This window comes from Bactrocera dorsalis, chromosome 3 (genome assembly GCF_023373825.1).
Source record: "Bactrocera dorsalis isolate Fly_Bdor chromosome 3, ASM2337382v1, whole genome shotgun sequence".
Lineage (NCBI taxonomy): Eukaryota > Metazoa > Arthropoda > Insecta > Diptera > Tephritidae > Bactrocera > Bactrocera dorsalis.
Window position 1 is genome coordinate 40613524 of NC_064305.1, and position 10316 is coordinate 40623839.

General features: G+C 34.8%; 1 pseudogene; it reads left to right on the top strand.

Annotated features, from left to right (window-relative positions):
- The first annotated feature begins 9221 nt into the window (after window positions 1-9221).
- On the top strand, window positions 9222-9351 carry LOC125777940 (small nucleolar RNA U3; annotated as a pseudogene).
- The last annotated feature ends 965 nt before the right edge of the window (window positions 9352-10316 follow it).

The window sequence follows — 10316 nt, forward strand, 5'->3', positions numbered from 1 at the left end:
CTCGGTCGTTCAACAATAACAAATAAAACATGTTTTTGTATTTGATAGTGTGCATAAAGTACGAACACTTATACAGATAAACACATACTGCATATTGATAAGTGAATCGCCTTCAACAAGCCCATTGACGTTACGAACACAAAGTCCACGGTAACCACAGTTATGCCTCTGATGGTGGCCGCGCTCGTGAAAAAACGAAAAGATAATACTGAAGAAATTTGAGAGATGTACGGCGCTGGTTTAGTTATTATTTTTTGTAATTCTTTGTTTTGTTTTGGACAAGCGCCAAAAATTTTGACATATGAAGCTGCCAGTCGAATGCGTTGCAGCGCTCCGACGGTCCGCGCTATCGGCTGTCCGGATTTTTGCCAACATGATTACAAACACACTTTGGCAGGGAAAATATGGATTGTGAGGTTGAATTGAATGCGGCGCACGTTACATCACTTTTTCTGTTTCTTTTTCGCTACAAATTTGTTGTTGCAGTTGCAGTATGTTTTTCCTCACTGCTACACATACTGCACCGGCCACCACATTATTATCTACTCAATTTGATGACAGCAGCGGTTATTAGGGCAGTCTTTCGTCTTCAACTCTTATGTAGACGTATAACTGGTGTTGCCAACGTGGCTGATTGATAACCCCTTTTGGGCCAACAAATAAAAACATTAAATGAGTGGGAAACAGATTAACATTTTACTTAAAGGGAGCAGTTACATGAACGTTTCATTACTCTTATACCATTGCACGATCTTTTCTCTATAAATATAAGTATATTTATAAAAGTTATACAAAATGATGTATACTATAAGAAGTTATCTTTCTGAATTATAGTAACTTTGCTTTCTTTCAGGAAGAGCATAAAACTTTGGATCCTGACAAAAATATCTATTCTTCTTGGTTTTAATTTATGTGACTAAAATAACACGATTGTGCAAAGAACAACTACTCTAAGCGTATGTACATAGGTATATAAAATAAATAAAGTATAGCTCAGTCTAGCCATACACAATTAGAACAAAAACTAGTATAGCGAATCTAAGTTGGAAGAGATATTTGTGGTTTAAATTTTTTTAAAGAAGACGCACGGCCTAGCCTCGTAATGTCAATAAAACTATATGAAACAAACTTGCTCTAGATAAATATTAGAAGCACAATCTCATTTTACATGAAAATGGGTGTACATATATTGGTCAATGGAACTCAAAGATCAACTTTTTCCAATAAAAATATGCCGTGATGCCTGAAATTAAAAAAAATTGAAGCTCAATACTTCCTTTGACTCCTGTACCTAATATATAATTCTGAAAATGTGCAAAATCGATCGGCGAATTAACACAGTTCCCGTACACTACATACCTAAAGCTTCCGGCTCCCATGGGATATATTCATGTAATGATTTTCGTTATTCTTTCGTGTGAGTTAACTTCATAATATTACGTTTTTCGCCTTTCAGCTAGATCCGATATAGTCCTATTTGCCACCAGACTTGAATTTGTATTGGTTAAAGTGTGTAATTAATTATTATTTTAATAAAAAGTGCTAACTAATAAAATAAATCTAAATCTTGGTCTATTCCTCAAATCCCTAACAATGATTCACAATTCTCTGGCCGACATTTTCTTTGCATTTTAATTTAACTCCCTTCAGATGTATTGTATATGTATGTATGTATAACATATGTCTCATTCCAGTAGATTAGGTTAATTTTAAGACAAATATTTCGAATGCAAAGGGGAATATAATAATCAGACGAAGTGTTTCCTCGACCTATAACTAAAGTTAATAAGATAAGATGATCTTACGTCGCTAATGAATGTTAAATTCTTACGTAACATGTTTTTAGATTCGTACAATATATTGCTACAGGTTTACTAGTTTTGTTCACCTAACGGTGTTACGTATCTTCTTCTTTATTTGCCAATTCGTATTCGAATATTGGTGATCATATAACATTTACAATATTAATAAGCTTAATAGTAGTATAATAATGTAATGTTTACATGTTAAATATATCTATTGTATATTAAAAAAATAAAAAAATCACTGATTTTTAATTATGGCAGCATATTTCTCTCGTACGTATCATCTAAAACTAATCGAGATAGATATAAGGTGATATATATATTAATGAAGGGATGACGAGACGAGATGAATCACGGTTGACTCTTTGTCTGTCCGTCCGTGCGTCCGTGCAAGCTGTAACTTGAGTATAATTTTAGATACTTTGATGAAACTTGGTATACGGGTTCCCTAGTACAACAAAAAATTCGTCTTCGTATCGGACCACTGCCACGCCCACAAAACGCCCTTAACTGAAAACATATAAACTAAGGCATAATAAAAGATAGAAAACTGTAGAAACAGAAGCAAGGGGCAAGTGTAGGAAAATTGGAGAAGGAGGAGTAGTCTCGCCCCTAATAAGTATAATATACATACATATATCCACTATAGCTACAACAAGCATAAGAACTCCCACCGACAATGTGAAAATGGATGAAATCGGAAGATAACCCAGCTCACTCCCCATATAACGGTACTGTGCAAAACTAGTAAAATGACTAGTAAAATAAATAAAAAAGTAAATAAGCTAGAGACATTAAGTTTTACCTTTGAGATTGTGTTAGAGAGCTTTATGGGAGCCGATGTGAAAATTGGCCGATAGGCGTTGCCTCGCCAACTTTTCGGTAAAATACCTATAGTTGACTTTTGATCAAAAGTAGTGAGATATATAATTGAAGTTCAGGTATAATCTTTCTCTGACAAAGGATTGTCTGCATATCAAAAATGGGTTAAATCAGGCCAATACTTTCCTTAGCCCACTACATCTAATATAAAGATTTTCGAACTTTCGGGTAACTGTATAGTATATATCGGTCAATATGTGAGTTACTCCAATGAAAATGTTTTCCTCATAACAGTGTATCTTTGTGCCTAAAATAGATAAAATTGAGCGAAAAATCTTAGCACCTACATAACTAATATCAGGATTTTCGAATAGTATGTAATGCAATGTAATAGTGGTGAAAATATTTCCATGGCAAATTGGGAGAATATGAAATGTTCTGTAAACTATTCCTTACTTGTTTATTATAAACATTTTCCTAAGATTGAAAGTATGTCTCTGGATTTTACCCTTAGAAATTCTGTAACTGTTCTGTAAATATACGTCTAATACCATGAAATCCTCACAATAATTTAGTAGGAGAATAATAATTTCGGATGAAACCAAAGCTAACAATTGGAGGTGATCGGGAAAAATTAAACTCAAACTAAATAAGTGGGACTTGATGACACTCTTCTTAGAAGTTGTCCTTAATGGTATCATCTTCACAAGTTTTAGAAGCAGTTTTTATGGAATATATGTAGTTAAATCAACTTCCTTTGACCAAACATGGTATACTATATGTACGAGGATTTTGGCCCGCTGAAACCGAATCTGAAGTCCGTTTTGCTCCATCACGTCAGGATTTTTTCCTAACCTCAAAATACATGTCGGATTTTACTTGACAGAAAAAAATTTAAAAATATTAACGGATTTAGCTTAATTTTGGGATAGAGGGGTCCCTGATTACGAAATTAAAGACAAATTTTCAAAATAAAAAATGGCTGATCCAATATGGCCGTCAAAATTCTCAAAAAATTCTTCAATTTCCAAAAAATTCTTCAATTTTTAAGAAATTCTTCAATTTTTATAAAATTTTGAATCAAGAGATTTTCGAGGTCACTGATTTCGAAATGAAAGGTAAATTTTCAAAATACAAAATGGTGGTCAGAAAAAAATATTCTTGAATTTTCATAAAACTTTGTACCGAGGGGTTTTTAGCGTCGCTGATCACATATTTAAAGTCAGATTTTCAAAATACAAAATAGAAAATCCAATATGGCTCTCGGATTTTTACAAAACTTAGTATCTGTGAGTTTTTGAGCTTGCTAACTACGATTTTGAAATCAGATTTTCAAAAGCAATTGCTAATATTAGTTCATGACTTCCTTTAGTTTACAATTACCTGCATTAAGTTATATACCCGGGAACAACGACGTGGACGTACATAGCAGGTTTCTGTTCCCATTGGGGTGCTTGTTTATAGTGAGTCCCCTTGCCTCTCACTATTCTTAAAGGGGGATTGACTAGGTCCTTCGTGGAGGATTGGTAAACAAAAAGGTTGATTCGTTTGTATTAATTTATTTATTATTAGCGAGTTTTTTTAGTTTCAAATGATCTTCGTAGTGCTTTTCTTTTATGTGGATTTGAAGTCTCTCTTTTTAGTGACCAACAGTAGTCTGCTAACATGTGGTCATTCCATACGCCCTGATATCTCTTTTCCTTCTCTTGTAAATCGTGGTGGAATCTCTCGCCCTGCTCTTCACTAAAGTCACTTTCAGGAAAATATTCGACGTGTGAATGAAGAAAGTGCAGTTTTAGATAATGCTTTAACATTTTCTTGACAATATTTGCATAATTAGGATCTTTTGTATTCCCTAAAAATTTTTATGTTACTTCTCTGAAACTTTGCCAGGCTAATTTTTCCGTCGTAGTCATTTTTTTTTTTCAAATTCAGTATCCTCAAAAGCTCTCTTATCTGTGGACCATTCAAAATTGACGCCTGCCGGCCCGCATTCTTACCCTGTCCAGCCGCCGATACTGAGGTTCCGACTCCCTGCATCGTACTTTTTTTCGTGTGCCTGCCATGACGGCGTAAAGGTGAGTCTAAAATGGGATTACGGTTAAACAATTAAGCCCATTGCAGATTCACCTTAAGGAGCGTGATTCAGGGACTCTACCGGATCACGGAACAACTCCGTTGCCCGCCGTCACCACGTGGAGGTGCCCTGGATGCAGGCACACGATATAATTTCTCTATACCTATTCTCATGACCTCACAAAAGTCACCAACCCCACTACAGTGATGTTTCTCACTATAGTGAGGGTTACCTTATGCTGGCGAAAATTTAAAAGCTCAAATGCTCACTATTATAGTTAGCTTCCCCCGTTGCAACTCAGGATGCTGCTTGCAAAACATTATGTAATGTTGCAGCTGCTCCTGCGTTGTCCTTTCCGTTTTTGTACGCCTAGTAACATATGAAATTATTGTTTATATATATATTTAAAAATTACTTACATATGCTGATTATCCATTGTTGTGTCCATTTTTGTTTGCTTATTTTTATTAAAACAGCTGTTTGACAGCAAAAAGCTTTTTACCTCACGTCGAGACTTTTTTAAACTTTTTTCTTATGAGGTTTGAGTAAGAATAGCCTCACAAAATATGCCTCACAAGAAATCTCTCAAATTTTTCCTCTCAACATCCGACAGCCATATTGGATTTTCTATTTTGTATTTTGAAAATCTGACTTTAAATAAGTGATCAGCAACCTTAAAAACCCCTCGGTAGAAAGTTTTATGAAAACTTAAGAATTTTTTTTTTGACCACCATTTTGTATTTTGAAAATTTACCATTAATTTCGAAATCAGTGACCTTCAAAATCCCTTGATACAAAATTTTATAAAAATTGAAGAATTTCTTAAAAATTGAAAATTTGTCCTTCATTTCGTAATCAGGGACCCCTCAAAGCCCCTCTATGCAAAAATTAAGCTACATCCGTTAATATTTTTAAATTTTTTTCTGTCAAGTAAAATTCGACATGTATTTTGAGGTTAGGAAAAAAGGACGTGATGGAGCAAAACGGACTTCAGATTCGGTTTCAGCGGGTCAAAAACTCGTACATATAGTACACCATGTTTGGTCAAAGGAACCTTTCATTGATTTTTTTTTTTGGACCTGTGTTTTCTTTAGAAAAAATAGAAAACAATAAAAAAAGATTGTCCCATTATGCAGATCAAACAAAAAATATGCGTTTCGGCGAAATTCTGTGCTCACAAAAGTATTTTGCTTTTGTTTTCAATTCTGCTTTTTGGTGTGGATTTTGTTTGTTTCTCTATTTTTTTATAATACTAGCTGACCCCGCAGCCGTTGTACTGCGTGAAATTATGTATTTTGAAATGAAAATAAAGTTAAATTTATCATTTCATTTTTTTTTTTTCAATGTAACGAAACTTTATAAACAACATTTTTTGGTTTCTGTTCCGGTGTACATAAAAGATGGTTTTCCAACGCGTGAGCACCCCACGGCCGTGTGAAAAACATAGCATTTCCAAATTTATGCCTCACACTATGCGCCTACCTTTAGGTCCTGTTGATTGTCATCTCAAATGCAATTTTCACTGGAAACGGAATACGTTTGAACTGAAATCGTTAGAACTCAAAGGAAGTCGTAGAATCAAGCATTCTCCCCTCGTATTCGATAGGTGCGTCACAATCTGTCGGGTTCCATTACACAGTTTCGGCGCATGAAGATTGCGAAATATACATAATAACGACGGATCCTACTTTGAGACGCAAATGATGCAGTGGCATACCAAGCCTGTCCAAAAAATTTAGAAATACCAATGGATAATTCATGGCGTCGTCTTCATTGTCAAGACGATTGATCGATTTGTATGAGCGCAAGTCTCCCGGAATTTGTCTTTGAATCTTCCAGTTTAAGTCAACAACATCGGTATTTTTGGCAGCTATCATTGCGCGCATTTAAGGAATTTTGGCCATTCTCCAAATTAACTGCGAGACGCACAACAGTCGGAAAACGTTCATGAATTGCAAAACTAAATATCCTGCAAAGCGCTTTATTGCTGTTCACGTATCGACCGTATCGTTCAAGACCAATAATCGCCATGTTGCTTCCTTTGGCGACGTACTTACAAACGTATTTTATCGATTACACCAAACTACAATACTAAACATTGATATGAGTTTTGAATGTGAATAAGACAATAATGTTGAATATATAGTACGATCCATGTGTTGTCAACTTCGATACTCACGCCTCTAAATTGAATGCTAAATGTTCTGCCATTGTGGTTTGGTGAGCAACGCCGATAGAGTGGATATCCATCATTTCTAGTTTGTGTTTCCGAAAGAAAAGTACGTGGATACTGTTTCGTGCATTTATTGACAGACATTCAAACCGAAGTGGGGTTGTGGTGTCCGCAAGGTCCATGAACCTTATTGGTTTTCATCACTTCGTATAATACTGGATCTTTCTTCGCATCACGAATTGCCGCATTATTGAATGATTTCATCAATGTGATAAGGTGTAACCACCTTCCACCATCCAAAGAAGAATGTGTGCGTGCGGCAAACCTCTCTTTTGCCACTCAACAGAGTACATCCAGCATCTAACAGCACCATATATGCGTTGCTTCAAGATAATGTCCATCGTAGCTGTTGAAAAGTCTTGCTATGACATCGTGACGATCGCTTTCTGATTGATCGCGACCCATAATACCGAACGTATATCATCGCATCCTGGGAGTACTCGTTCGTGTGCCTTATGTTGATGTCAAAAAGAACGCCGACCGATATTAGCGCGAACTCTTCATGGCATCGTGACAAATTTCAATCTGTAATTGATCACTTTGTGTGAAAAACACATAAAATTTTCACTGAATAATTTTCAAAAATTTTTCAGGCAAACGCCAAATTTGAAAGATTTACATAAATAATTGAAAAACAAAACAAAAAAATTGAAAAAAAAGTTGTATGGAAAAAATTAACGTTTTGGAATAATCCAATTTTCCGACTTTTCCTAACAAAAAGCATATGGTTTTCTTATTTCCAAACCTTCCCCGATCCACACAGAACATTTTCTGAAAATTTCATCAAGATTGGTTCAGTCGTTCCCTTAGCGTTACTAATAAACAAACATTCATTCGTTTGTATGGGAAAAAGAAAAGGGCTGTTTTTAGGGGTTTTCCGGCAATTATTCCAATTTTTTTCTCCGCATAAACCATCCCTGATCCTCAACGACCATTTTCAAAAAAGAATTCTCAAATTTGGTTCAGTCGTATTAAAGTTATGAGCGTACATACATTTTGGCGATTCATTTTTATTTATATAGATCTAAGTATGTACATTAGGGTGGGTCAATTTGTATGGAGCAAAAAAAAATGCACCAAGCGGTTATCAAAATCGTAAACTACGATGAATTCTAAGAAAATTTGCCCAAGAAACCATGGCTCTAAAATCAAAACGGAGCCTCCGGTTTTTAACGAGAAACTTTTCATTTTGTTTTTTTTTTTTTCAATAAATGAAATGGAAAATAGTAACAACTACTGGAGCCGAAAACATAAAGCAGTGACCGTACAGAAAAATACCGTTATATGGGAGGTGGCCGTAGTTTTTGCCCAATTTTAATCATTTTCATAATCTCACCTAACTATGTACAATCTAAAATGTGTACCAAATTAAGTCGAAATCGATAATGAAGTTCCAGAGATTTACATATGCACTCAAAAGTGGGCGGTGACATGCCAAAATTTTCATATTGTCGAATTTCTGGCTGCAATACAACACCGAATACCAAACTCAAGATGTTTCCCTTCAACAGTTATTAAAATTTCCGATCTTTAGTGTTTTCAAAAATTACCGTTATATGGTAGGTGGGCGTGGTTATTATCCGATTTCGATCATTTTCCAGATATCTCTTAAGTAGGCATTGTGTAATATGTATACCAAATTTGAACGAAATCGGTGGTGTGGTTCCAGAGATATGTTTATGAACTCATAAGTGGGCAGTGCCACGCCCCCTATAAAAAATTTCTGTACTATCGAATTTTCTGCTTAAATACAACATCACATACCAAATTTGAGCAAATTAGCTTCGATAGCTACAAAACAAGCAAACAATCGACAGTGGAATAGGAATTGGATTTTTGAAGTTATATTGAAGTTATACTTCTTATACGACGCCGGAAAAGGTTGCGATAGATTCTGGTTGCGCAACCTTCCATATAAATGTAACGCAATGTAACGCAAGGTTGCGCAACCTCGCTCCATCCATATGAATGTAACGCAACCTTGTCTGCGAAGATGTTCGAGCAGCAAGCGAAGCGGTGACAATCGGCGATCGTTTCTTTCGGCACAGCTCGGCTTTTCTACCAACAACATAATTATGCCATGCTTATGCTGTTGTTGTTTTTGTTTTCGTAGAACAATGTTTCAATTTTTGGTTGGTGACATATTCACATGTGTGCGCATATGTATGTTTGTATGCTTGTGCATTATTGAAGTTATACTTCTTTTTCTTTCGTTTGTCTTTCATTTCTGCGAATTCTCAACTATTTTCGTATGTTTTGGTTGAAATACTCTGCGTTGGCCTTTCAGAATCACACAGAATCATTTCTGTGGTTTTTGAAACTGACCCACGAGGACGAGGTATATGGTTTTATCTGGGAGCGTGAGATTTAAGAAAATCGCTCGCTTACAAGGGATAAAATGACTTCTAAGTGGCGATTTTAATGAATAAATTCACAGAATCATTTCTGTGCTTTTGGAAATCTATACTAATAAATATTTTTTTCTTACTAATAGAAAATAAATTTATCACAGCAATATACATAAACATATACATAATATTGCTGTGATAAATTTAATTTCTATTAGTAAGCAAAAAATTAAAAATTAATTTGTTAAGACTATACTTCTCAGGGCATCATAACAATGTTATGTATATGTATATACATATTATGTATATGTATATTGCTGTGATAAATTTATTGCGAAAGCAAATGTTCTACAAAGTAGGTATATTCTATACTTAAACAAAATTATTAGAACCATCGTATGTTTCTTGCATTCATAACCACATCATACTTAAGTCAGCGCAACCTAATTGTCAATGGTGGTGTTGGTGGTAAGCGCTTGGAAGGTCAAGATGCTAACACAGGTCCCAGGTTCGAATCCCGACAGAATAAATTTTTAATTTTTTGCTTTTAACATCGTATACTATAAAAATAAATATTTTTCTTTATTTTAATTTCTAGTAGTAAGAAAAATATTTATTTGTATAGTATACGATGTTAAAAGGCATACATCTTCTATCCTATCTTGTGTATCTGCACATGCTCATATGAGTGTATATATACGCATGTGCGCGCATTGACTTGCATGTTCATACATTCATATATACTTATATGTACATATATTTGCATACATTGCCGAACAAATAAATCACAAGCATACAAACATACATATGCGTACACATATGAATATGTCACCAACAAAAAATTGATCTTCACAAGTCAATCCGGCAGCCAAATTGGCGAAGAACAAAAGAGAGATGATTACGCTGCATATTCTCTTCCGCAACGAAGAGACGGAACTACTTTCTGAGTCAAAATTCATTCATTTAGACTTTGCTTTATTCTTCATTTTATGTGCATAATAAATTTATAAAATGTGAATTTAAGTTTTCTA